The sequence below is a fragment of the Strix aluco genome, chromosome 7 (genome assembly GCF_031877795.1).
Source record: "Strix aluco isolate bStrAlu1 chromosome 7, bStrAlu1.hap1, whole genome shotgun sequence".
Taxonomy (NCBI): Eukaryota; Metazoa; Chordata; class Aves; order Strigiformes; family Strigidae; genus Strix; species Strix aluco.
The window spans coordinates 24317163-24340184 of NC_133937.1; the positions used below are offsets into that span (position 1 = coordinate 24317163).

Here is a 23022-nt window from a genome sequence, read left to right on the forward strand (position 1 = left end):
AGATACATTAATGGACAAAGAGCAAGACAAGAGGTCAAAACTGTATATGCAAATATCCTTTCACATCCTAGTAATTTCTGAAGCTTCACATGGCTTCAAAAATAAGTTCATTCCAGGGATACAATACGCACATTTGAAACCAGTTCTAATATTAACCTGTCATTATAATGGTATCTGAATGGCAGTGATATTTATGCTAGCACAAAAGAGGCTAATATGTTAATTTTAAATTAATCTCCCAATTCCAGTTGCATTGTGTGTGGGATTAGCTTCTTTTTAGGAAAAAGTCACTGTTGGTTGACCTTCTTCTCCTTTCTCACCCTCCAACCATTGACTAATACTGAAATTTAACTTAAGGTGAATATTTCCATTTTTGCTTACGTGCCACTTAAAATGCTTTAATCAAGATCTTAAATCAATTTATAGTGGAGTGTCTGTCATATGCTATTTTCTACATGCAGAAGCAAACTAGAAATTGAATTATCATTGAGAACCAATATAAAGTCATATGCTGCTTTCTAAATGATTTGATGGATTTGTGAAAGTCGAGGCAAAAATGGACAGTGATCATATATAACGGCCATCCTTATGACTTGGCACATACACTTGTAAAACAGGAAAAGAACGCAAGAAGAGAAAAACATTTGAATTTTGATATGGGTCAATTAATTAAATATCAAATGTTGATTAATTTTGCATGTATATTAGAAGTTAATCCACCACTGTGTTAAAACATATGTAATGAGTCATATCAATGTGAATCCAGTCCTTTTTTAAGTGACCACAGGCAAAATTTTTTGATAAAACCAGTCAATTTTGATTACATAAGTTTCCTTCATATTTAAATAAATATTGTAAGTGTTATTTTTCAGAATGGCTTTCCACATTCACTTTAGTGACTAAAGCTACTAGCAATGATCATATCATTTCAATTATAGGCTACAACTAATTGCAGCTGTTTCTGGTGCAATTAAAATGTAAAAATGTAAAAAAAATCTCCCTAATAAATTAAGATAGCAATAGAATGGGTGTTGTTGCTAAATCTATACTTTATCTTCACTTATTTTTCTCAGTATTGGACGGGAGAGAAGAACAGGTTTTAAACTTCAGACATGCAGACTTAGAAAGCAAAATCCATTTAGAAACTTCTTATAAATTAATGAAATAACCCATAATGGTGTGCACCTCCTACATAAACCTAAGCAAAAGTATTGTATTTCTACTCCAGAAAAATAAAGCATTAAGTAATAAAAGTCCATTTTCTTTTCCTTTAGTACTTTCTAACTCTACTGCTTTTTATATGTGACTGTAATTACCCAACCATGTAATATACCTGTATAGTATGACCAGATGCCTTCTAAAGTACTTAAAAGTATTATTTGTTTTTCCTCATTTTCTTGTATTGCATTACCTGCCAAGTAAAAGATGCTGGCATTTTCCATTCTAACATATTTGCAAAATGAATACTGCTTCCTACTATTATCTGTATGCGAGAGCGTGAATCTGCAGCTCATTCAGTTGTGTATGTGAGCATGCACACATTCAGATGATAGATATTGGGATAGTTGTTGACCTTCTGACTGATGGCCATGCTTATGTGGAGTGTCTGTGGATATGTGTACCATTTAGCATAACAAAAGTTGTTCTGTTTGGCTTTAGCTGACTAAAATTAATATCCAAGATTTCATGAATATGGGTTACTTCAAACTGAAGCTCAACAAAGGCAAAATCATATTCAAGAAATTATTGGCCTTGGAACCATATTTCATGTTACGTTGTGGAAATCCAGATAATGTCTGCAAATGTCAGATTATACCCAATTTATCTGTGCTGTCTGAATGGATATTTTTCCATTTTGGGACCAATGTGGTAGCTTGTGTTGTGATGAAAAACACAGGAAAACATTAAAAAAAAAAAATCTCCTGCGACCTAATTGCTGAGTTCCTCAGTTTCCTATGTTCCTGAATTTATTCATGAGCACATTCACAAAAATCCTTCAAGACCCAACAGAAAATGTAGCACTACACTGTAAAGCTCAAGAATACTTAATTGGATAGGGAAAAGGAAGAAATAACACCATAAATAATCCATGGTACAGTTCTAAAAGAGACTGATATTTTGTTGGTAGAGGACTTTCTGTTGGGAAAGTGTATATGTTATGACCAAATATAAGCCCAGGCATTGGGGATGATACCCTCATTCTTCCAGTTTTTATTTACTTTTCTTCCTGTTGCCCCTTTAAAATTCAGTGCTGTGTTTGTACAGCAGATACTCTGTGAACCACTTGAATCAAAAGCATTCAGGTAAGAGGTTGAGATTTTGAGGGGGTTTTTTTGTTTGTTCCAGTGAAGAGTCTCCCTCACTTACAACATGGTGCTTGCACATACAGATGTTTTTCTAATCTGCTTTTTGTATACTACAGGACCCAGGCAATCTAATGCACAAATGAAGTGTTGTATTTTCCCCTCCACAGGAAACTAGGGATTCAGGGCAAATGTCAACATTTTCCTTGGGTAGTTCTGAGCAAGTGAAATAGGTTGTCAGCTATAAATGTCAAATATACATTAGTAATCTAATGTCTGTATATATATATATATATTTTTTTTTTCCTAACAAAGGAATTGTACAACCCGTATAGTTATTTGTTCTATCTTATCCTACATTCAGATGGTTAAGCACCCTGACTACTCATATTATGCTTATCAGATGTTGTTTTAGTATACTGGGACTTTTAAGTTTAATGAAAAATCAAGGTTTTGCTCTATCAGGGTCATACCATGACAAATGGACCCCAGGCATTTGTAAGGTTTTAATAGTTCTGAATATTACTCTCTTCAAGGACTATGTTGCAATGGATGCAGACAATAACACCTTTTAAAAAATGTAGATTGCATTCAACTAGCAAGGGGCAAAATTAAACTGTTAAGCAAAAAAGCTCAGCTACACAGGAACAGTGGAGGAAATAAAAAGAAAAGCACAGAAACAAAATAAAAGCATTTTACAGCAAGTCTCAAGAATATTAATTAAAATTTAAAATATCTTTCACAGGAATTTTGTGCCTATTTGTTTACTAATGCAAATTCAAATATTGCAGGTAATAGTACCTACAGGAAACCAAGTACCCTACAAGTAGAAGCTGTACTTCTGCATTTGCCACTCTAATGTGAATTTTGCATAGATTTTACCCTTCAGTATTCCAGAGGTCTAAAATACATGAAATGATTGAAATTCTTATTCTTCTAAGCACTGGTTTTGTGGGACCTCTGGGAATTCTAATTTCTTTCCAGTACGCCTCTTTCTGAGTTCCAGTGTGTGATGTGGTTTTCCAGCAATGCAATGCAAACTTCAAGCCAGATTCCCTAATGCTGAAGTCTGTGCTTATGCACAGAGTTGGCACTGGGAAAGCTCACTAATGAAAGATCTCTGCAATTGTATTTGTCATGGTGTGTTTTTGGGTTTTTTTGTTTGTTTTTAATGTGGGCAAATTCCATGAGTTTTTAGATATGGAAAGATAGATAAATACTTAACAGTGTCGTCTGAGCCGTTCTAGGAATGGTTACAAGCTTTCATTGCTCTTAACAGTATGTTGATAACTGACAGGTTGTGCAATCCATCTGCTGATCATTTTAAATTAAAGACAATATTACAGTGAAATTTAGCGGTCACTCCGTTTGTAGCAATCTACAGGTTTGCTGTTTCTGTTTTGTTTGCTTTTTGTTTTTCCCCCCTAGCATCATGCTTATTCAGAGAAGATGGCATCATGTAAAAGAAAACAGGATGGCTTCATTTTACTAAGGGAAACCCCCTGACACTTGGTAACTTGGTCTTTATCTGCCTCTGTGTTTCTTGTTTCTATAAATTTGCATTGCAGACTTAATGGATTTTCATTTTAGCTGTGTTAAGCCTTTTAATACAGCCATAACAGCTCAGTCAGCATTAGCAAAATGCGCTCAGGTTATTGTGGTTATATCTAGCACTTAGGCTCCAAGCGCGTCTGTGAAAAATTTAGCAGCAGAACTGTCCCAGCATAATTGTTCTCATGTAACACCCCTGTGGATGTCTTGTTGGGAATAACAGTGTACTTTTTTGCTTTAGTTCATGTCACTTCACATTTACTAGCTTTATAGTAGCAGTATCCAGACAGGTTTAGAAGTTGTTTCAACAAAAGTGTACTTTCTCTGCTCTTTTGGGAAATTAAAGTTGTTTTAATGTATTTATTTTTTAATAATTATTTCTAGCCATCTTTCATTTCTGCAATCAGGACTGCAATTAGTTCTGCTTTGATTCATCAGGAATAGCAGCTTGAGATGTATCTCCTTGGAAATTTATCTCATTTTGGCACTAGCATCACCCACTGGCCCAAGTAGCATGTTAATATTTGAGGCCTGTTCAGGTTCCCTCTGTTTGGAATAGAAGCTTTTGCTAAAGCCAGATATATTTTTTTAATGCGATCCTGTATTTATATAGAAAATTGATGAAGTCCTCCCTTCCTGAAACCAGGACATAAGCAACTTAAAACTTCAGACTCTCCCTGGCCTGTTCCCAAGGAGCCCTTTCTCCCTGCTATATTGTCTGGTTCTCACAGGATTTCCTTGTTTTTAGTGGAACTGTATGTATTCACCCTTCTAAACCAGCAGAACCCTAGGAGTTGTCCCTTAGAAAAACTCCTTTACAACATTGAATTTTTTTTAAACCTTATTCATGCTTTCTCATGAGAATCAATAATATTCAGCTGGTTTTAGTCTTTTCTACAAGAAAAAGTATTTTCCCAGAAACTTTCAGAAATATCATCCAGGATAAGAGCACTATGGTCCCCCTTATCAACAAGACGGTTAAATCAGTGCGAGTACATTAACCTTGGGTACTCCTGGTTTAATTAGATCGAGGTTATGTCTACTTCAAATTTATTGTCGACTTCTTTTCATTTTAATAATGTTAAGGAACAATAGAGTTACGAGTTTAGTCTGGTCAGTGACGTCCAGACATGTATAACCTATTGTCCTCACTGCTTTATTTCTGTTACATGACTACTAAATTTCCAGTATTTCTTTTTACTCCTCAAAAAAAACACTACCTAGAGTAACTCTATGGCCATTATGAACTCATGTTGTAAGAGTAAATTTTCCTATAAATTAAAACTTCTAATAATAAAAAAGATTCCTGAGAAAAAATTTGGACCCAAAAATGAATATAAATTCTTTAGTGTTTTCCTCATTGTATTAAAGCTATGTGTGGGATGTCATAGAGATGTGAGACCAGCAAAACCAAATGAGCTTAGGCTTCCCCTTCCTGTGGACACACAGTTACCTCCTGATTAATTTTCAGCTTTGCTGTCATGTCTCTTGTGTGTGCAACTTTTAATTTAACATACACTTTCACAGAACCAGCATAGGTTCTGTTGTTGATAAAATAGCTTGTGCACATAACTGCTGTACAGTAGTAGTTGTACAGTGGGAGAAAGAGGGAATTTTTCTTCTTTAATTCTCTATTTCAGTCATTTTGGGTTCATAGGAAACAATATTTACAGAAGGAAATGCTACTTGCAAATTGATTAGTGCTCCCACTAGTTAGTTCAGGTCTTTCTCATTCTTCTGTGAAAACAAACATTCTATTTTTAAAAGCCAAGTGTTCCTGAGCTTTATTTTCTTCCACTCTGTCAGAAAGATAGACTACCTATCTTATAAATGTGGCCTTGTCTAAATCTTTCTCTGGGAAATTCTCACTGATTGTTCCAGTTTAGTTCTTCGTTAATAGAAAAGCATGATATATAACTTCCTCAAATGCTTCTACAAGCCACAGTCCACCAGTGCTTTCCAACTGCTGTGTGTCTTGAGTGACATTCAGACAAACAGAGACCAAACTGTCTATAATTGTCTAGTTTGGTAGTTTTGCATTGCTGGAGCTGCAGCTATCAGTACGTAAGACAAATTTGGTCCACTCGTACACATGCATATATATGTATAAGTAATTTTAATACGAAAAGTATGTATTGAGAGAAGAGAAATCCTGCTGTCTTCTCTGCTTGAGATACTTTATTGACTTCCTGTGGGACTTGCTCACCAGAACTTATAATTACTTCATTAAATAATCTTTCTGTAACTTACAGTATGCCTTTGCCTACTGATGATTTTTCTGCTTCTTTTTTTTTTTTGTAAGATCAGTCTTGTACAAAAGATAAACAATGAAAAAATGAACTTGGCATTTTAGTGTCAATTTCCCATGCTCACCTACCTCTTCAAGGATAAAATAAAGATTGGAGAATTAGGAATTTATAGCCCTGTATTGGAAACAGCAAATATGAAAGCAGAAGGACTAAATTGTGACATTTTAGGGACTCTAGAAAATTTCTGAAATGATTAGCAGCTGGTTTTTAACAATGGAATATTGATTATAGTTTCTGGCTAGATTTTTAAAAATTACTAATGATTTTAGACATCAGTGTTTTGAAGTTCCAACTTGCACACATTGTAAAAGCTCCTGATTTTTCAGGAAGAGTACAAAAGCACACAAATGAAGATTCTCCAAATCACAAATTGTCTCTAAAAACAATTTCCTAAAATTATCTCAGAGGGGGTGCATTTATATAATTGGGATGTTTGAATAAATCAGAAACAGGAGGAAATTCAAAACTGGAAAGCCCGAGACTGTGTGAAGTCTTCCTATTTTTCAGCTCAGGGCTTACAAAGTCAGTGTTGGAAACTATGACACAATGTCTTAAAGATTTCCACAACTTTTCACATTCTTTTTCATGTTCCTTGAATTCAGAAGGTCCACAAAACTTGAAGGATATTTTAATAACATTTAAATTTATCAGTAAACTTCAAGAACAAAGAATTCTGCATCAAAAGATATTATTTTAATCCATATTTAATGTAATTATGTCTAATTTGACATTTAGAATGTGATTAGATTGTTGCGTGCCAGAGCTTAAAGACTGGAAAGAAGACAAGCACTTCCCATCATTCGCAGCCACTGCATAAACCAAACAAATTTATGTTCAAATCATTTCTGGCAGCAGCATTTTGAATATGAATAGAAGTGTTCTTCTGTCACAGAAAAAATTAGAGGGCAAGTCCTGCAATGAATACTTCTGCACTGGCTCAGGATTTCTTACTACAGGATTATATTGATAGATCATGGCATTAGACAGTTTTATTAAATTGCTTTTGAGATATTTGAAAATACTTAGCAGGGAAATAATTCACAATGATTGGATACAAATTCAGTTTCTAAGCCAACGTTCATGGGAATCAGGTGATAATGATGTTTGACTTTGTATCTTAATCTAATATTTTCTTTGGAGTGTTTTTTAATAATATTAGTATATTTTGAAATTAATAAATTGATAGCTAATATCACTTCTGTTCTTATGTGCCGGATAATGATGCACAACTAGTGGTGTAGTGCTCTGGATTTCAGAAATTATATCTACATTCAAGTAATCTATCTTCATATTTATCTTTTGGGGTTTTTTTTGAAGAATAAAGACAAATATGCTTTTATTTCACAGATGCCTTATGCTTTGTTGAAGATACATGAATATGTAATGCCCTTGTACCTTACTTAATTGAAGATGATTGATAAGCAGCAGATGTGCTAAACTGTAAAATATTTCCCTTTTAGCCCTTGTCTCTTTAAGGTCACTCTTTGATTCTAGTTACTTTATATGTTTAACAACATTTGCCTCCTTTCTATGGTATGTTCTTAACATCTTCCTCTCTTTGAAATGATTGTAAGTACTGGTGATTCTGCTTTTAGAAACAGTTTCCTTTTTGGTTAGAAACATCAAGAAACAGAACCAAACCCCTCCTTACTTGATGGCAGATGATGTTCAGGGTGACCTAGGAAGCTGTTGCTAACTGTCCCTTCACTGGCAGCCCACCTGCGTTGCTCTGCGAGAACTGCTAAGGGGCAAAGATTGCACCTGTCTGCTCTTTGTTACATTTTCCGCCCTCCATTTTAATGCTTTGCACCATCTCCCCTGAGGAAAAATTATTTTCAGTTTCTACCTGCCCTGAGAAACTTTAATTTTAAACAGCTTTATTTTAACAGTGTTTTCAAACTCTGTAAAGCACTTGCTATAGGGATAGATGCCAAGATCAGTTGTCTCAGCATAAAAGATGCCTGACTCCTATCACTATCTAGGCTCTTCATCGAGAAAGTGAGCCCAGAGCATGTAGAAATGTTCCTGAAAAAATACCTTTCATAGCTGAGCCAGCTCAGCTGCCTCTGAGAGGGAACCTCTACAGCTGAGAAGGATGGAAACAAGGAAAGCCCATAGGACTGCAAATCAGTGAGAAATGTCAGCAGGAGAAATTTCCTTTCATGAACAATAGGACCTAATTGAGGAGAAAAGGGAAGGAGGACCCTGGCAAAAAGCCAAGCAAAGCACTAGGTGTTGGAAGGCACCTAATGTAAGTATGTGTAAAGGGGAGGAGGCAAAGAGGGGCTCAGCCCCTGCAAAGTGTAGTGGGGAAAGGAGAGGGGGTGTGTGTCAGATGGTAGATAAATGTGAACAGGAGAAAGGAATCTCATAGGAATAGAAATTGTGCAAAAAGGCAAATTAATGCAGTTACATGGCCTAATCATATTTTGCGGCTGAAAATATGTATTTTTGTAACATCACTTTTCTGTGGTGAAAAATTGTGGGTGTCATGGGGACCTTGTGTGCTTGCCAAAGGCAGGACAATCAATGCCTACATCACTTCTCACACAAAACACTTTGGTACCCCAAAGTGTTAGTATTGAGGATTTGTGTGATTCGTAAAAAAGCATGTGTTTTTTTTTGTTGGGGTTTTTTTTGGGTTTTTGGGGTTTTTTTGTTTTTTTTTTTTTTAATGGCCGAGATAAGCAGTATACTAGTAAACTCTGGCTGTGAAATTGTGGTCAACAGCCAGCCCAAGAGTGTGACTCAACAGGACCTGCAAGTTGCACCGTGTTTCTCTGGACCTTACCCATATGCAAGCTTTCTATGCTTGCTTGATATGGGGGGAAAACATTGCAGGAGTGTTTTGGCCCTTTTCCAGAGGAATTAGGTTATAAAGAAGTACTTAGCAAACTTCCTATTTCTGTTGCTTAAGTTTCTAATTTCTGTTGGTTTTGTTGTTTCTGTTGTTTACGTAGGACCTAGAAAACTTTTTTGTTTTCCTCTGGAAACTCAAGGCATTCATGGTCCAAATTTTATTTGTAAAACTAAGTATACAGGGATGGATGTCAGATCCAATTGTACAGAACCTGATGCTGGTTAGCTCTTTCCTAACAGATATCCAAGCAGCCAAAACCAATTTTAATCTGTCCTTCCACCTATTCCCCTATGCCATGCTGCTAGAATACCACTTGTAGTATTGGGAAACACTCTCTTAGCTGAAACTGGGGAAGTGATTTAGGTCTTGTGGGGCTCTGCAGCATTCACATAGCAACAGAGGAGCTCTAGGTGCCTGGTCATTGTGGTCATTAGATAAAGTAGATGTGGTTCCTGTCTGCTGCTCTGCCTTGCAGGGATGGGAAGGAGCATCCAAGTGGGATGACAGTTGTTTTTTCTCAGTAGCAGTGCTGACATAAATGGATGTCAAAGTACAGCCTGGGTGAGTTGAACCTGGCAAGCTCTGGCAGTGTTTTGCACTGGCAGGGAGGCGCGAATCTTTCACAGCAAGACACAGGTTCCGTTCTCTAAATGTTACTCAGAAAACCCCCACTAGCTTATTGGTGAAGAAAATGGGACTGTTTTTTTTCAAGGCACTCGTATTCCAGCCGTGTGTTTCAAAACACATTTTGGAATAGCAAGAAGGAGGAGAAATACATGAAAATTGTTTAGAATCAATGTCTGACAATTTTGCTATGTCTGAGATTTCTTTTGATAGATTTCTATATACAAATCCAATAAGAAAGTATACATTTTTTCAGTTCTGAAGTTTAAGTCAAAATCCACTGTTTTTTATGTATTTTTTGATCTGTCACTGGGAATTCAAAACGATTAAAAAAAAAAATCCCCAAGCAACCTACTTTTAGAGGGAGCAGAAAAGCAGACTACAGTGTAGCAAGTTTAGACATTAAAAAGCAAGAGAGAATATAATATGCTTTGTGCAATGCAGCTGTGGCTAAATGCTGATTTGCACATTAGGACTAGATTAGCATCATTCAGATGTGACCTGCATATTGAGTAACTATCGCAAGTATAGTACTGTTCATAAAAAAATTAAACTACACGGTATACTTCAGATCTAATATACCACCCTTTTACATTTTTAGATTCCACAGAAATGTGGAGCTATTACTTCTAAATTTTTATAAAATGCATGTAATTGTTTCCTATAAAAGATCAGTGTGATACTGAGTATGTTTATAAAACAATATACTATTGGTATAAAAGTGATTGTCTTTTAGCCACTCAAAGAAATATTCAAAGAAACGACTATATAAATGTTGATTACTCTATTTCTGTTCTGAAACCAGTCAAAATTGATTTAAGGTGTTGTGGCCAACTTATCACATATTATGTGGCTACGGTGCCTGCATGACTTGACTTTGATAATTTTAAACTTCAAAAAGACCTTAGTATTGATAAATCCTTCTGATTCACTTTCATATAAAATGTAATTTGCATTTGACATGAAGGATGAGTTGTGGAGGAAGGCCCCCTAAGAAGTTTTGTGTTAGTTAAGTGGTGAGCTTTAGAATAATTACTTTCTGCTGCATTTCCTCAACTTCTGACAGCATTCTTTCTTTGGAAAAATTAAAAAGGTGAGTGTCCTCACTGAAACCACACAGGAAACAGAGGCACAACTGGTGTATTGGTGGTTATATCCTGTGATGAATGAGCAGCACGCTGGCTGCATGCATTGCTTTCCAGGAAATGTACCTGCCAGCGAGGCCTACCAGAGGGGCATTGCCTAATTTTGGCATATCTCACTACAAAAAGCCTGTGCTGCATATGCTTAAGGTGTCAGTGCCATGGCAGAGGTTTGGGGCAGGCTGGAGGAGTTTTCTGGTGAGAAGAAGGGCTTGTCTGAGAATTGTGAAGGGCTGCTGGTAGGCATCAAGTTGGCTTCACTCAGGCTGTCCACTCAGCCCTCCCAGGCACACTTACGTACTTTCTGCAGCAACACCCATGGATGGAAGACAGTTTTTCAGGCCATGCAAAGGTAAAACAGAAAATTGTGCACCTTTGAATGTGCAGTTAGGGAAATTTCACTAAATTCACATGGAAGACAGACACCACAGAGAGTTGCTTTCTTCTTTATCTGTTAGACTAGAAGGAATTTTCTGTCCAGTGATACCTAACGGATCTCATAGCAAAACCAGATCTGTATCTAAATATCCATCTAACATTGGGTAGATGCTGCACATACATCATGAGATCTACACATGCACATAGCATCTCTATGCACACATGTATAGTGGCAAATTTGTATTTGCTTTTTAAAAATCAATATGTGGAGGTAAACCTGCCACTCCTATTTAGTAGGTGGTGTTAGACTTGCTCAAGTGTTTTCTGTTTTATGGGTTTTGTTCACTGCTGTCTAGTGATAGATGGCCAGCTTTTTTCTAGTGACTTTTAGTTCAATGTCCAAAGGTGATATTGAACTTCTGTTAAGACTGCAGAGTGTAGTGAAGTAAATCATATGCCTCTTATAATTGAGTGATAAACTGAGGTGCGAAACCTAAGGTTCTTGCCAAAGGTAATAAACAGACGCAATAAGAGAATCAGGATTTTGAAAATTTGGATTTCCAGACACCTCTGCACAAAGCAGTAGATCCAGTTAGGGAATCACACTTTAAGTGGTGTAGACAGAAACTCAGATTTTCTGAGTGGAAGTGTGTACCTTAGCCATCTGGTTACTCCATCATATATTGTTAAGGTGGATCTACTAAGGGTATGCTTTCTAAATCAGGCACCTTGTAACAAAGATGGAACTTTTCATTCCTAGAATAGTATAGGTTTCTTGTATACTAGGCTAGGAGCTTGGAATAAAAAAGTGGGGTATTGATTTAATTACTTACAAGTTAATACATATTAGCTTGTACATAGGAGAATATCATCTTGTGGTTACTCAAATATTGCTGTTACTCAAATGATAGCATAATATAAGTTCTCAAATAATTATTTTTTTAGTATTATCATAATTAATTCTGTTTCAAGCATACCTTATTACAGATTTATTATGTTGACAATGCTACTCAACAATTCAATTAAAGAAACATGAAAGCTGTAGGAAGGTTACTGCTAGTGTGTGAGAACTGTCTCATCTTCTCTGCAATGTCATCAAAAATTGATGTTGTTCATTATATCACACATGTACTGCGATGTTTTATGCAGTGCAAAATAATTAAAGATGTGTTAAAGAGAAGATACAGTTTGGAGAACATACTAGCAAATGCTTTCATGTGTAATCATACTGCCTTTGTATTGCAGACCATCACCAGAGATCATCCATTGTTCCCCTTGCTTTTTTCACTTGTGTTTTGATTAACGTCACCTCTACTGTCTGAAAATATTTCTCAGATCCTTTTCCACTGCTGCTGTACAGCTTTACTTGCAGCAGACACAAGAAGCCAACACATTCACCCTTAGCTTTAACTTCAGTCCCTCTCACCTAGCGATGGAGATTACGGCACTTTTAGCAATTCAATTTATGATGCATGAATGGGACAGGAATCAGTCTGTATTTGACAGCTTTGTTAGCCCTACTATGATAGCATGAATTGTTAGTAAAACCCAGTTTTACTCTGTGGCCATGCAGTTTTTAACAAAATGAACCTGCATGCACCTGAGTAGTTGTGGTCTAATGAACCACTTTGCAGGATTGAAGTCCTTGTTAACATAAGCAGCAGATAAAACTCCTGATGCATTCAGGAAACAGATTTGTTGAACAATGAAGTGCCAAGCAAACATAACTTCTCTGCAGTGCATAAATACTCTATAACAATTATTTTACCTTTAAAATAGATCTTAAAGGTCTTTTACTTCAATAGCTACACAAATGGAATTAGCAGTCGAGGAATTGTGCCAGTTCAAGCATTTCCTCTATTCCTATCTTCTAATTAGTTGCAATGAATTAACCACACTGTTATGCAGAAATAATCTACAGAGGTCAACGAAGGAAGTTATCAGATTTTTTTCGGACATTGTTCCTCTTATCTGTAAACTTTTATTGCAAAATTGATGTAGAATTCTGTACTAGTAAATGTTCTTAATCATGTGAGTTTTATGAAAAAGCTTTTATATAAACAATGGTTTTAAAATATATATTTTCTTAAAAAAACCCACAAACCCCTCTAAATTATATTTCATTAGACATTCCCTGCCACAGATGTGTGCTAATGGCTGATTCTATATATCTGCATTTTCTCTGGAGGGGGAGAAGGGCTGGCTGGGATTTCTGTTGTGTAGGGGGTTCTTCAAGTCAGAGATGTAAATCACCCCGCTAAAATGGGAAATCAGAGCAGCTGATGAAGTGTGTTTGAAGAAAGAAAATGTCAGATTATTTCCTGGCACTGTAAAGAATACAAGCCTCATGTTGAAATATGCTTGAATGATAGCTCTTATGAAATATTTGCTTACCAAGAAATGACATCCATTCATGCCCAATTGTTCTACAACAACAGCAGATTCAGGCATTCCAAATTGAGGTGAGAAAAAATAGAATTATTATAATAGCAGGAAACTTGACATTTGTAAACAAACTAATTAATATATCCATACTCAAATACTTAGGGTTGTGGAGATCTTTATACTTGCTGACATGGATAATTAGAAAAAGAATATTGGACAGAATGACTGTAATGCTTAGAAATAGGTAGTGACTTCACATAAGAGATAAGACACAGTATTACCTCTTTCTTAGGAAGAAAGATTACAGGGGGTAAGGGCTGATAAAATCATGAATGGAGGAGACAAGATAAAATTATGAAGCAGCAAATGTAACATCATTGGAACAAGGGGCCTAACAGAAGTACACTGTGGAACTTCTAATTGCTATGGGATAAGAGGAGGCCAGCATTAGAAACAGATTAAGAGGTCAAAATGTGACAAAAGTCCATCAGTAGACATGCCACCATCTCAGGAAATGGTTATATCACTGACTGCTGGAAGATGAAGGCTAAGTAAAGTCTGTTGTTACATGCCCATTTACCAACCTCTGTATGCACTGGCTGCTGTTTGGCTTCATTACCGGATGTTTGGGCTAAGTGTGTCTTGCAGTTCCCATGATAGATGGGCATTGCTGGGAAGAATTCAGGTTCCAAAACAGGATTTCTATTCTGTAAATGGTTGTGGTGGTGGCCTTTTTAAAGAAAGGGGATGTTGATGATAAATTAAAATGAAGAATGTCCAGAAGTAGTATCTCTTTGACAGAAATGAAATAGTAATTTTGAAAAAAGTGAACACATTGGATTTCCTTTACTAAAAAGCAGTAAGGAATGGAGCAGGGCTGAAGATGTCATAAAAATCTCACTGTGTGTTAGATGGTTTAGGCTGACTTTTCAAAGAAATTACACTGTTATGCATGGAAAGAGGGAAGAAATTTAGAAATCTTTTATTTAAGAATGCACCACTCTTGAAATGAGTTTTAGTATTTGAAATGCTTAGCTGTAAATTTCTGTAGCAGCAGTGACCAACTCGGACACTAACAGAGAAATAGTGAAAATAAATATTTCTATGAAAATAATTTATGTGGCTTTTCCAATACAATTCTTTATTTCTAGAATACTTAAAACTGATCACACTTAAAAATAGTCAAAGTATATTTTATATACTTTTTTGATATGAAAATTTCATATTCAGACATACATTCAGACAGTTTGTTAGGCCTATAAGCCAATATGCTTGAGTTTATAACTTGTTTATTTATACTATGATTGGGAGAGTGCTGCTTGTTTGCAATACAAAATAGATCACAATTCAAAGGAGAGGGTTGCTGTGGGTGTTGGACCAATGGTTGGTTGTGGGATGTGTTAATTTGCCATCAGGTGCACTGATGTTGGTGGAGAGGCTAAGAATCAAGGTAATGCACGCTTTCTGCTCTTGGCTTTTGCCCATCTATTTCTAGTTGGCTCTATCTCCAGTTACTGGCTCTGAGCTGGTTTTGTGCTTTGCCTTATGCTACTAATCAAGCATGTAACTTTTATGTAAGGGAAAACTTGATCTTTTTACGTGGTTAGCTTGTTAGACAAGCAGATGTCTTACTGCTGGTGTTTAGTGATGACCACAGAAGCTTTCATTTTCTTACAAATACATTAACTCTGTAGCATTAAGATCAATACTGAGGAGAGGGACTAGACTGCATGGCAAATGGAGACCCAAGTAGGTAACTTCTGAAGGCAGCATGGAATATCTCAGTGTTGTTACAATTATAGCATAGATGCAAGATAACAGGGAAGTACATGCACATGGCTAACAGGTTTCCTTTATTATCTTCACTTATTTATAAGGAAGAAAGGAAAATCAATAGGGTTAATTATTTTTTAGTAGTGAAGTTACTGATTTTATACAAAATGTCTTTCATGAGGCTGGAAAAACTTTGCAGAATGTCTAGTTAATAACTTCTGTACTTACAACACACAAAAATCTGTTTTGGAAACATCATTAAAACTTAAAATTAAGGAAACGCTAGAATTGCACTGTACATATATGTACAAGGCCTATGTACGTATATTATGGCACCAACCTCAGTATAACTCTTTTAGGGAACACAGCCTCAGTCACAGCACATAAAAGCTGGTGTGACTTTCCTGAACTGCTGTTAGAGGTACTGTGTTCTGTGATCACTGCTTGTCTCCTGTCTTGTATATCTGTACCACAGAGTATTCAAACCTTCTCTGAACCCAGAATGATTTTTGTTCTGAGCTGTTCTACAGCACTCTCTTTATTGTCTGAGTGCTTCAGAAACATTAATTAAGTGTTTTTTTGAAGATCACCCTGTGAGATGAAAACTCTATTAGCAATGAGAGTTGAGGTGCATGAGAAATAAAACTTGTAGTTTTGGATGGCTAACTACAGCTATTTAAGATCGGTGAGATACTAAATATGCAAATATATATGTATATTTTGGCATTTGTACCTTCTGAACAGAGTTGTCACTGTGGTTGCAACTTTCGCCTCTTGCCACCTCTGCAAATCAGAGCCTGAAATTTCAAGTCAAGCACTCAGGTAATGTCATGTTTTTTTCTGGGTGACTTGCATGGCTTCAGGTAAAAATGCTGAGCTGGGACAGTGACAGAATCTGATATTTCAAGGGAGAATTAAATCAAGATTACCATTAATTCATTCTTTCTTTTTCAGCAAGCCCTGGCTTTGCGCACTTTACAGTTTCTGTAATGGCCCAGGGTAGTGCACAAACATACTGGTTTCTCTGCACTGAAAGAGTCAGGTTTTTGTAAATGAAAAATTGTTTCATGAAGAAACAATTACAGACTATCATTATGTGTACATAAAAGGGAACAAATTTGGGTTATAGAGGTAATCCCAGTTCTGGCATATTAGAGTGCTTGTTTCTACAACAGCATTATTTTAGGTTTCATGCACATATATGCTCAGTCTCGGGGGGGGGGGGGGGGGGGGGGGGAGATCTAGCACAGCCCCTAGCGTGTTAGCTGATTGTGGAAATGATGGTGATATCTGGCGCTCCATCTCTCTCTGAAGCGCTGGTAGTGGGAGTTGAACAGCTCTGTACATGGGGGTCATAGGCAAATGGCTGCTACTCCCCACAATTAGTCTTTGATATGCAGAGTGGCAAAGCACTTAATGTTGGTTATACTGTAGAAATTAGATCACTTAGCTGCTTTAATCAGTGATGTAAGCATAGAAATTAACAGCTTTTTATAAAGTTGGAAGACTCTTAACAAGTACAAAGCCAGTAGTTAAAGTGTGTCTGCTGAAATTTCCCTGGAAGCCTCTTAGTTGCTGAACAATTGTTATTAATTTTCTGTCTTGTATTCTGCTGTAGAATTGCAGGGTACTTAAAAATCATTATATCTTCTATTAATTAGTCTGACTTCCTTTAAGCTGAAAGGCTTGAGCTAATTAATCCTCTGAGTAGCTGTTCACAGTAATAAGTTCACAATTTAGCTGATATATTATCGTTATGGTATGAATTAATTCCATGGAACAGGTTAGCTTCCTCAATGTGAGGACAATGGTCTACCTGTGATACATATGCATTGTAAAACTGTTTGTGGTTTGTCTTCTTTTTCTTACATTGTACACGAATGAGCATATGTATTTATGCACAAGGCAAAATGGAAGAATAATAATACAAACTGAACATTTTAAACTTTGGCCTACTTCCTATGTGTAGAAACACTTCATAACACTGTATTATTTTCCTTGAAAAAGATTGTATGCTCCTTCACTTGAAAAGGATGAGAAACCTTAATGACAATTAATTCTCACTGTTGGTGTAAAGCACGTACTGGAAAAGATTGGTGCTTCTACAGTTAGAAGTAGGATGAACACAAAATAGAAAAATTCTATATATAAAATTATATAGAGAAATCTGCATTTTAAAAAAAAATCCCAAAAGGTATGTAAAATGCGACTATATATCAAAATGCAGTGAATGGACTATTGTGTTAGTTACAGGCAGAAGTCTAAAACCTGAGTCATAGTATTCAGTAAGTTACAAGGAGAAGTCTGATATCAAAAAAAGGATATATCATGGAGGATATATTTTATATACCTTGGAGGACATTATTCAAGTAGTGAAAGGATGACTGAAGACGAGCTTGGAATATTTTGTGCAATTCAGGTTACTTTACATACACTAGAAAGGACATTGCAGAACTAAGAAATGTATAAGCAGACAAAGGAATGATTAAAAAAAAAAAGCAAAAGCTCAGGTACCTTCAACTTAAGCAACATTTAACAACTACTGTGATATATATGCATTGAAAAGAAAAGATGAACGTTTAATAAGATCCTTATTGACGAACTGTAAATTTTAAAGTGATATTAAAATACAAAATCTAGACCCACTTTCACTGAAATGATTATTTCTTCCCAGCAGGAAATAAATTGGGGCATGAAATACCTTTTCTATTATAAGAAATAACCCTGTGAGCAAACATTTTTATATGACTTGCGATGTAGGAGATCTTAGCTAGCAGCTTCAACTGTGAATTAAATTTCTATAAACAGGAGAGCACCAAAAAACTCACGTAATATTAATAAGTTGTTGGGGAGTGACAATTGCTGAGTAATCTATTTTCAGTACTTTTGAATATCTGTGCTAGATTTAGGACAACATATCTGTTTTTCAAAGATAAATCCAGTGAGAGTTTCTGCTAGCTGAATATAGACTGGACTGTCTAAAGTGTTACATAGACATTCAGTACCTGTCTTAGGAGATCTGCAACTTGAGAAGCTGTCCAGTTCTCAAATTCCTCTTGAGGTGGTAGTTTTGCAGCCATGTTGCTCTCCAGTGAGAGAGACTTGATCTATATGGGTAACACTGAACTGTTGCTTCACTGGTTTTTACTGAGCTGCTGTAGAAATCCTAGGAGGAAGTCCTTTTTGCAACTTTTTTCCGGTTTGCTCACTTAAAGTGAATGCCTATAAAGGGTGATCTAGGAAGTACCAATATTCTTCTACGAGTGATTCTTTCCAGTATAAGGAAACTGTAAGTTGTTATATCAACATATGCAAATATCTGTCATTACTGAAATCAGTTAAACAAATTCTGTTGAAAATCAGTGTATAAAAGATTTCTGAGTCCTTAGCATCTTAGAGGTTTAAATATGGGAACTATTTTTCATCTCTATTACAAAACCACTTAGTGATAGCTGTCTCTTGCCTACCTTGAACTCCTTGATCCAGCTGCTTGGATCTGCCTTCAGATTGCATTTGACTTGCTTGTGGGTTTTAACATACTGTGCTGTGGTGTTTAGACAGAAAAAAATAGATCTCAGCTGCAGAACTTTTACTTCCGTATTGTCACATCATATAATCTCACTATGGCAATTCCAGGCATCATACATTTGGGCTTAAATAAATCACTCAATTACTCTAAGGTGGTGTATGATCTAAAGCTTTGGGGTTTTTTTTGGTTTTGTTGCTGTTTTTTTTTCCCCTCCTGTCATTATCATTACTGCTAAAGAACAAATTGTCAATAAATTCGTTCCAGTGCTACGTTGATCTTTTGAAAAGATAGGGCTAACATAAAATACTTGTACTGAGTCAGACCATAAGCTCATCCAGCCCAGCATCTTCTTTTCTGACTGTAATCAGAAGTGAGCTACCTAGGAAACTATAGAAACGGGGCAAGCAGGTAAGACTTCCATAGTATGCTCCCAGTCTTCAACCATTTTGAACTCAGTGACTTACTGGTCTGGGTGTGGTTTCTACATATGCTGCATGCATATATATCATATATGTTACACCAATGATTCCCAGATTTGGAGCCATGACTGTTACCCTTTAAGGAGGGAGATGTGCAGTGGACTGGGCAGACACAGCCAGGAATCACTCCTGGGCTGCAGGAGGAGGAAGACAGATGTTTTTAGTGGAGGCTGGGGCTCAGACAAAATAGAGAGGGAGCAGAGCCAAGGAAGCTCCGGATGGGTACTTCTGCTCCTTCCCATCCCTGTCCCCGTGTAGCCATCTGCTCTGAGCTGCATCCCTGCCCCACTCACAGCTCTTCTCTGCCTCTTCACCTCTAACACAGAAAACACTTCCAGTTTGAGAGGAGCAGCATAAGCAATTCTTAAATTGGAGAAGGGGGCAGGGTGTGCATTCAAAAATGGAGTAAGGGGGAAGTGTTTGAAAGCCACTGCTTTATAGAATGGGCAGTAAAATTGCAAAGATGCAGCTGCAGCTGCTGAAACAAACCCAGATTATTTTGCTCAGCAGTTCTGAGTCACCACAACAGGACAAATATGAAAGCTTCCATAAAAGGCCGGAGACCAAGGAATGTTATACTCTGCTTTCCAATTACACTTCCTGTTTTATTTCCCCCTGCAAAATGGATTTGGGGCACATGTTCAGAGATTAAAATGAATTTCAGCTAAGTTGAAATGTCTCATCTGCTATCCTTCTTCAAATTTTACTGCATGTATTTTTGATGTTAGAGTGACTGACAGGTCAGTTGCTAGTGAGTATTGTTAACTCTTTGCTATCTTTTGACTTTGCAAAACATTGAATCTGGCAAAACTCAACTCCTGGAATTTCAGAAATGCAGAATTGAGATAGAAGCCCTTGCATCTTAAACTTGGCTTCCTTAGAATAGTCTCCAAGTGCCTCGCTGGCACCCTGTAAGAAAAATTATGTTGAATTTCCTAGAGTTTCACAGTGTCGGCTGTGAGTTGTTCCAAGGGGGGCAACATCTCCCTTGATGATGGGAGGGAGTGATATCTTTTCCACTGTGTGCAGGACTAGAAGAGAGAAGAACATGTATTCCTTAAAAAATTTTGCTTGCCTAGTTTGAATGCAGGAGTGATTGTGTCAGTAGTAGGGTCTTCATGTGTGGTGAAGGTGGGAAGCAGCTGGCTGGGAGGTATGTGTGAGTTACGGGTTTAATGGTTGCTTAGGGGGAAACAACAAAATAACAGATGGTATCAGGTGTGAAACATGAATAAAGTGAAGTGCAGAAATGCTGTTATTTCTGCAGTATAGGCTAAGTTTGGTTACTGAGTAGGTGTAAGCAGTTCTAGTTCAGAACATCTCAAAGGCAGATTAAAAATAGTTTTTTAAGGATTTTGCAATTCAGTGCATGCTGCCAGCAGTACCTGCTGCTCTTCTTATGATTGCCCATTAGGCCACTAGTTTTTTCAGAAATACTGGCATGCAAGGAGCTGCTCCTTGCTGCCTGCTGTCCTCCACTGTTACATTCCTACTATGCCTGGTAGCCTACAGTGAGAGCTGAAGCTCTGCCCTGCCAGCTCACCCACCTTGCCGTGCCCAGTCCTCCCTCTTCTCCCACCTGGCTTCTCTCTGATTTCCCTCCCCAAACACTAACTTCTAGAGAATTCTCCTATCATTGCCCGTGTTGACATTGCCTTAATTTGTATTCTGGGCTCTCAGGAGAGTAGTCTCCAGAGAGCAATGTTTATGCAGTTCACCTCTCTCCACTGAGACAGACAGAGATCTATTTGGGAAGGTAATGTTCAGTTTTGTGTTCCCAAAGGGACTGTAGCAGAGGTGGTTGAACCACAGGGACTGCAAGAAATATTTTGCCATTTGTGTTTTAGTCAGATTAAAAATAACAACAAAACAAAAAAAAATATTAAAAAACAGGGACATGAGTAGGCTCATCTGGGATCCTGCAGCTAGTCTCTTGATGCTGATACTGATGTCTCAATCAATGCTGTAGTTTCTTTCCTCAAGTGTGGAAATGGAGAATGTTATGGACTTCCACTTGCTTTCCACTACTCTCAGGGGGATTATTTCAAGAATTGTTGGCTAGGAGGACCCCAGATTTGGTTACAAATTCTAGTTACTCTATGCAGTGTATCATCTTTCATGGAAATCCAAGTAAATACGTGCACCTGAACGCACATTGTGCAGTCTGGAGCGGGAGGATCCTTGAGCAGTATATTGAGGCTTCCAGAGTCCACCAGATAGACAGGCCACAGATGCAGTTTCTTTCCAAACGTTCAGGTGTCTACAGATAACTTTCAAGCAGATTGTACAGAGTTGAATGTGAATGAGCACTAGCCCTGGGTAGGTCATGTTCACTTGCTACTGAGTATTCCCTGGAGCCTCTTGATCTGGCATGGACGCTGGCAGATTTAAAAATATGTTTGGGTACATGTGCAGAGTGTAATCTGTTATTTTAAACTTATATCTAATTGGAGACAACACTTTTCATCCGTACTCTTTACAAATTCACTCCTCAAAGGCAGAAATCTGATTCTGTATATTAAGAAATTTTAATTTTTCTGGAGACCTTAGCAAAAATGACATCTAGTACTTGAGAACTACCAAATTCCAGAGGAAACGTCTTTAATCTGTGTGTTTTATACAGCAGGTATTTTGACCTCTAAACAAAAATTCATTCTCATATGTAACGTTTACATAAAGCAGAGTTAACACATCTTTATAGGATATATTTGAATGATTTTTTTCCTACAGTCTGAAATGTGCAAGCCACTTAAAAGGCATGTTTTTACAGCCTTACAGCTCCTTGAAGTTTCATAAAGTTCTCAATTTGTGATTTCATAGAAAGAGTTAATAAGCAGTATAAAAACTGGTTCCTAGATCATACCACTGGCATTTCTTACTAAATGCGAGTATATATTTCATAAACATAAGAACTAAATGTGTTAAACTTATTTTCAAAACTTTCAAAGTCAAGTTCTGCTTTGCAAAAACCTGTAGCAACTGCGAGCAACTTATTTTGCTGGATTAACACAGGAATAGTGCTCTCAGGGAAAATACACTTGAGCAAAATAGCTCAATGAAGTATCACTATATAAAATATGAACCATTGTCACTGAATTTTTTTCCCATTTTATACAAAAATAATGAAAGTAACATGACTTACCGTATACTTATTTTTCTTCTCCCAGGCACACATGTTGGAGTTGATTCCAAATAAGTTAAAGGAGCAGTTTCTCATGTCTGCTTTTCCTCTTTAAACAGTCCCATATGTATTTTGTTGTTGTTAGTATGATTGACAGGCTTGGCATTCATGGTGGGTGGGAGAAAAACATTCTTAAAGTAAAAAGCTAGAATAATCTCATAGTTTGAATAAGTCTACAGAGAATGTCAGAAAATGGAGGCTTGCTTACAGCTATCTGTCTGGAAGTTTGATAAAATTTTGCTAATTGGTTTTGTCCTTTTTTTTTTGTTTGTTTAACAGAAAATAAAAATAAAACCATAATCAACAGAAATCATAGGGTCTGGGAGAGATCTCAGAAGATCTAGGCAGGGCTTCTGCAGAGAAGCAGGATCAAATACAACTAGGGCAAATTGGCTCAGTTTTGGAAATCGGTTTGGTAACCTGTTTTTCTAACTGAGTTCTTGGGTAAGCATCAAGTTCACCATGTCCTTACGTGGCACAGCAGAATAATAATAAATAAAATAATAAT

The 23022-nt window shown here is 36.8% G+C and overlaps 1 protein-coding gene across 2 annotated transcripts in view; it reads right to left on the reverse strand.

Annotated features, from left to right (window-relative positions):
- BLNK (B cell linker) overlaps nucleotides 1–18851 on the reverse strand; it is a 103809-nt gene extending 84958 nt beyond the window's left edge. The window contains exon 1 of one of the 2 annotated variants that reach the window (XM_074830997.1): nucleotides 18793–18851. The gene's annotated coding sequence lies outside the window, so the exon portion shown is untranslated. Of the gene's footprint in view, nucleotides 1–18330; nucleotides 18391–18792 lie in introns of those variants that run through there. The other variant, XM_074830998.1, reaches the window with a different exon arrangement.
- Between the last annotated feature and the right edge of the window lie 4171 nt (nucleotides 18852–23022).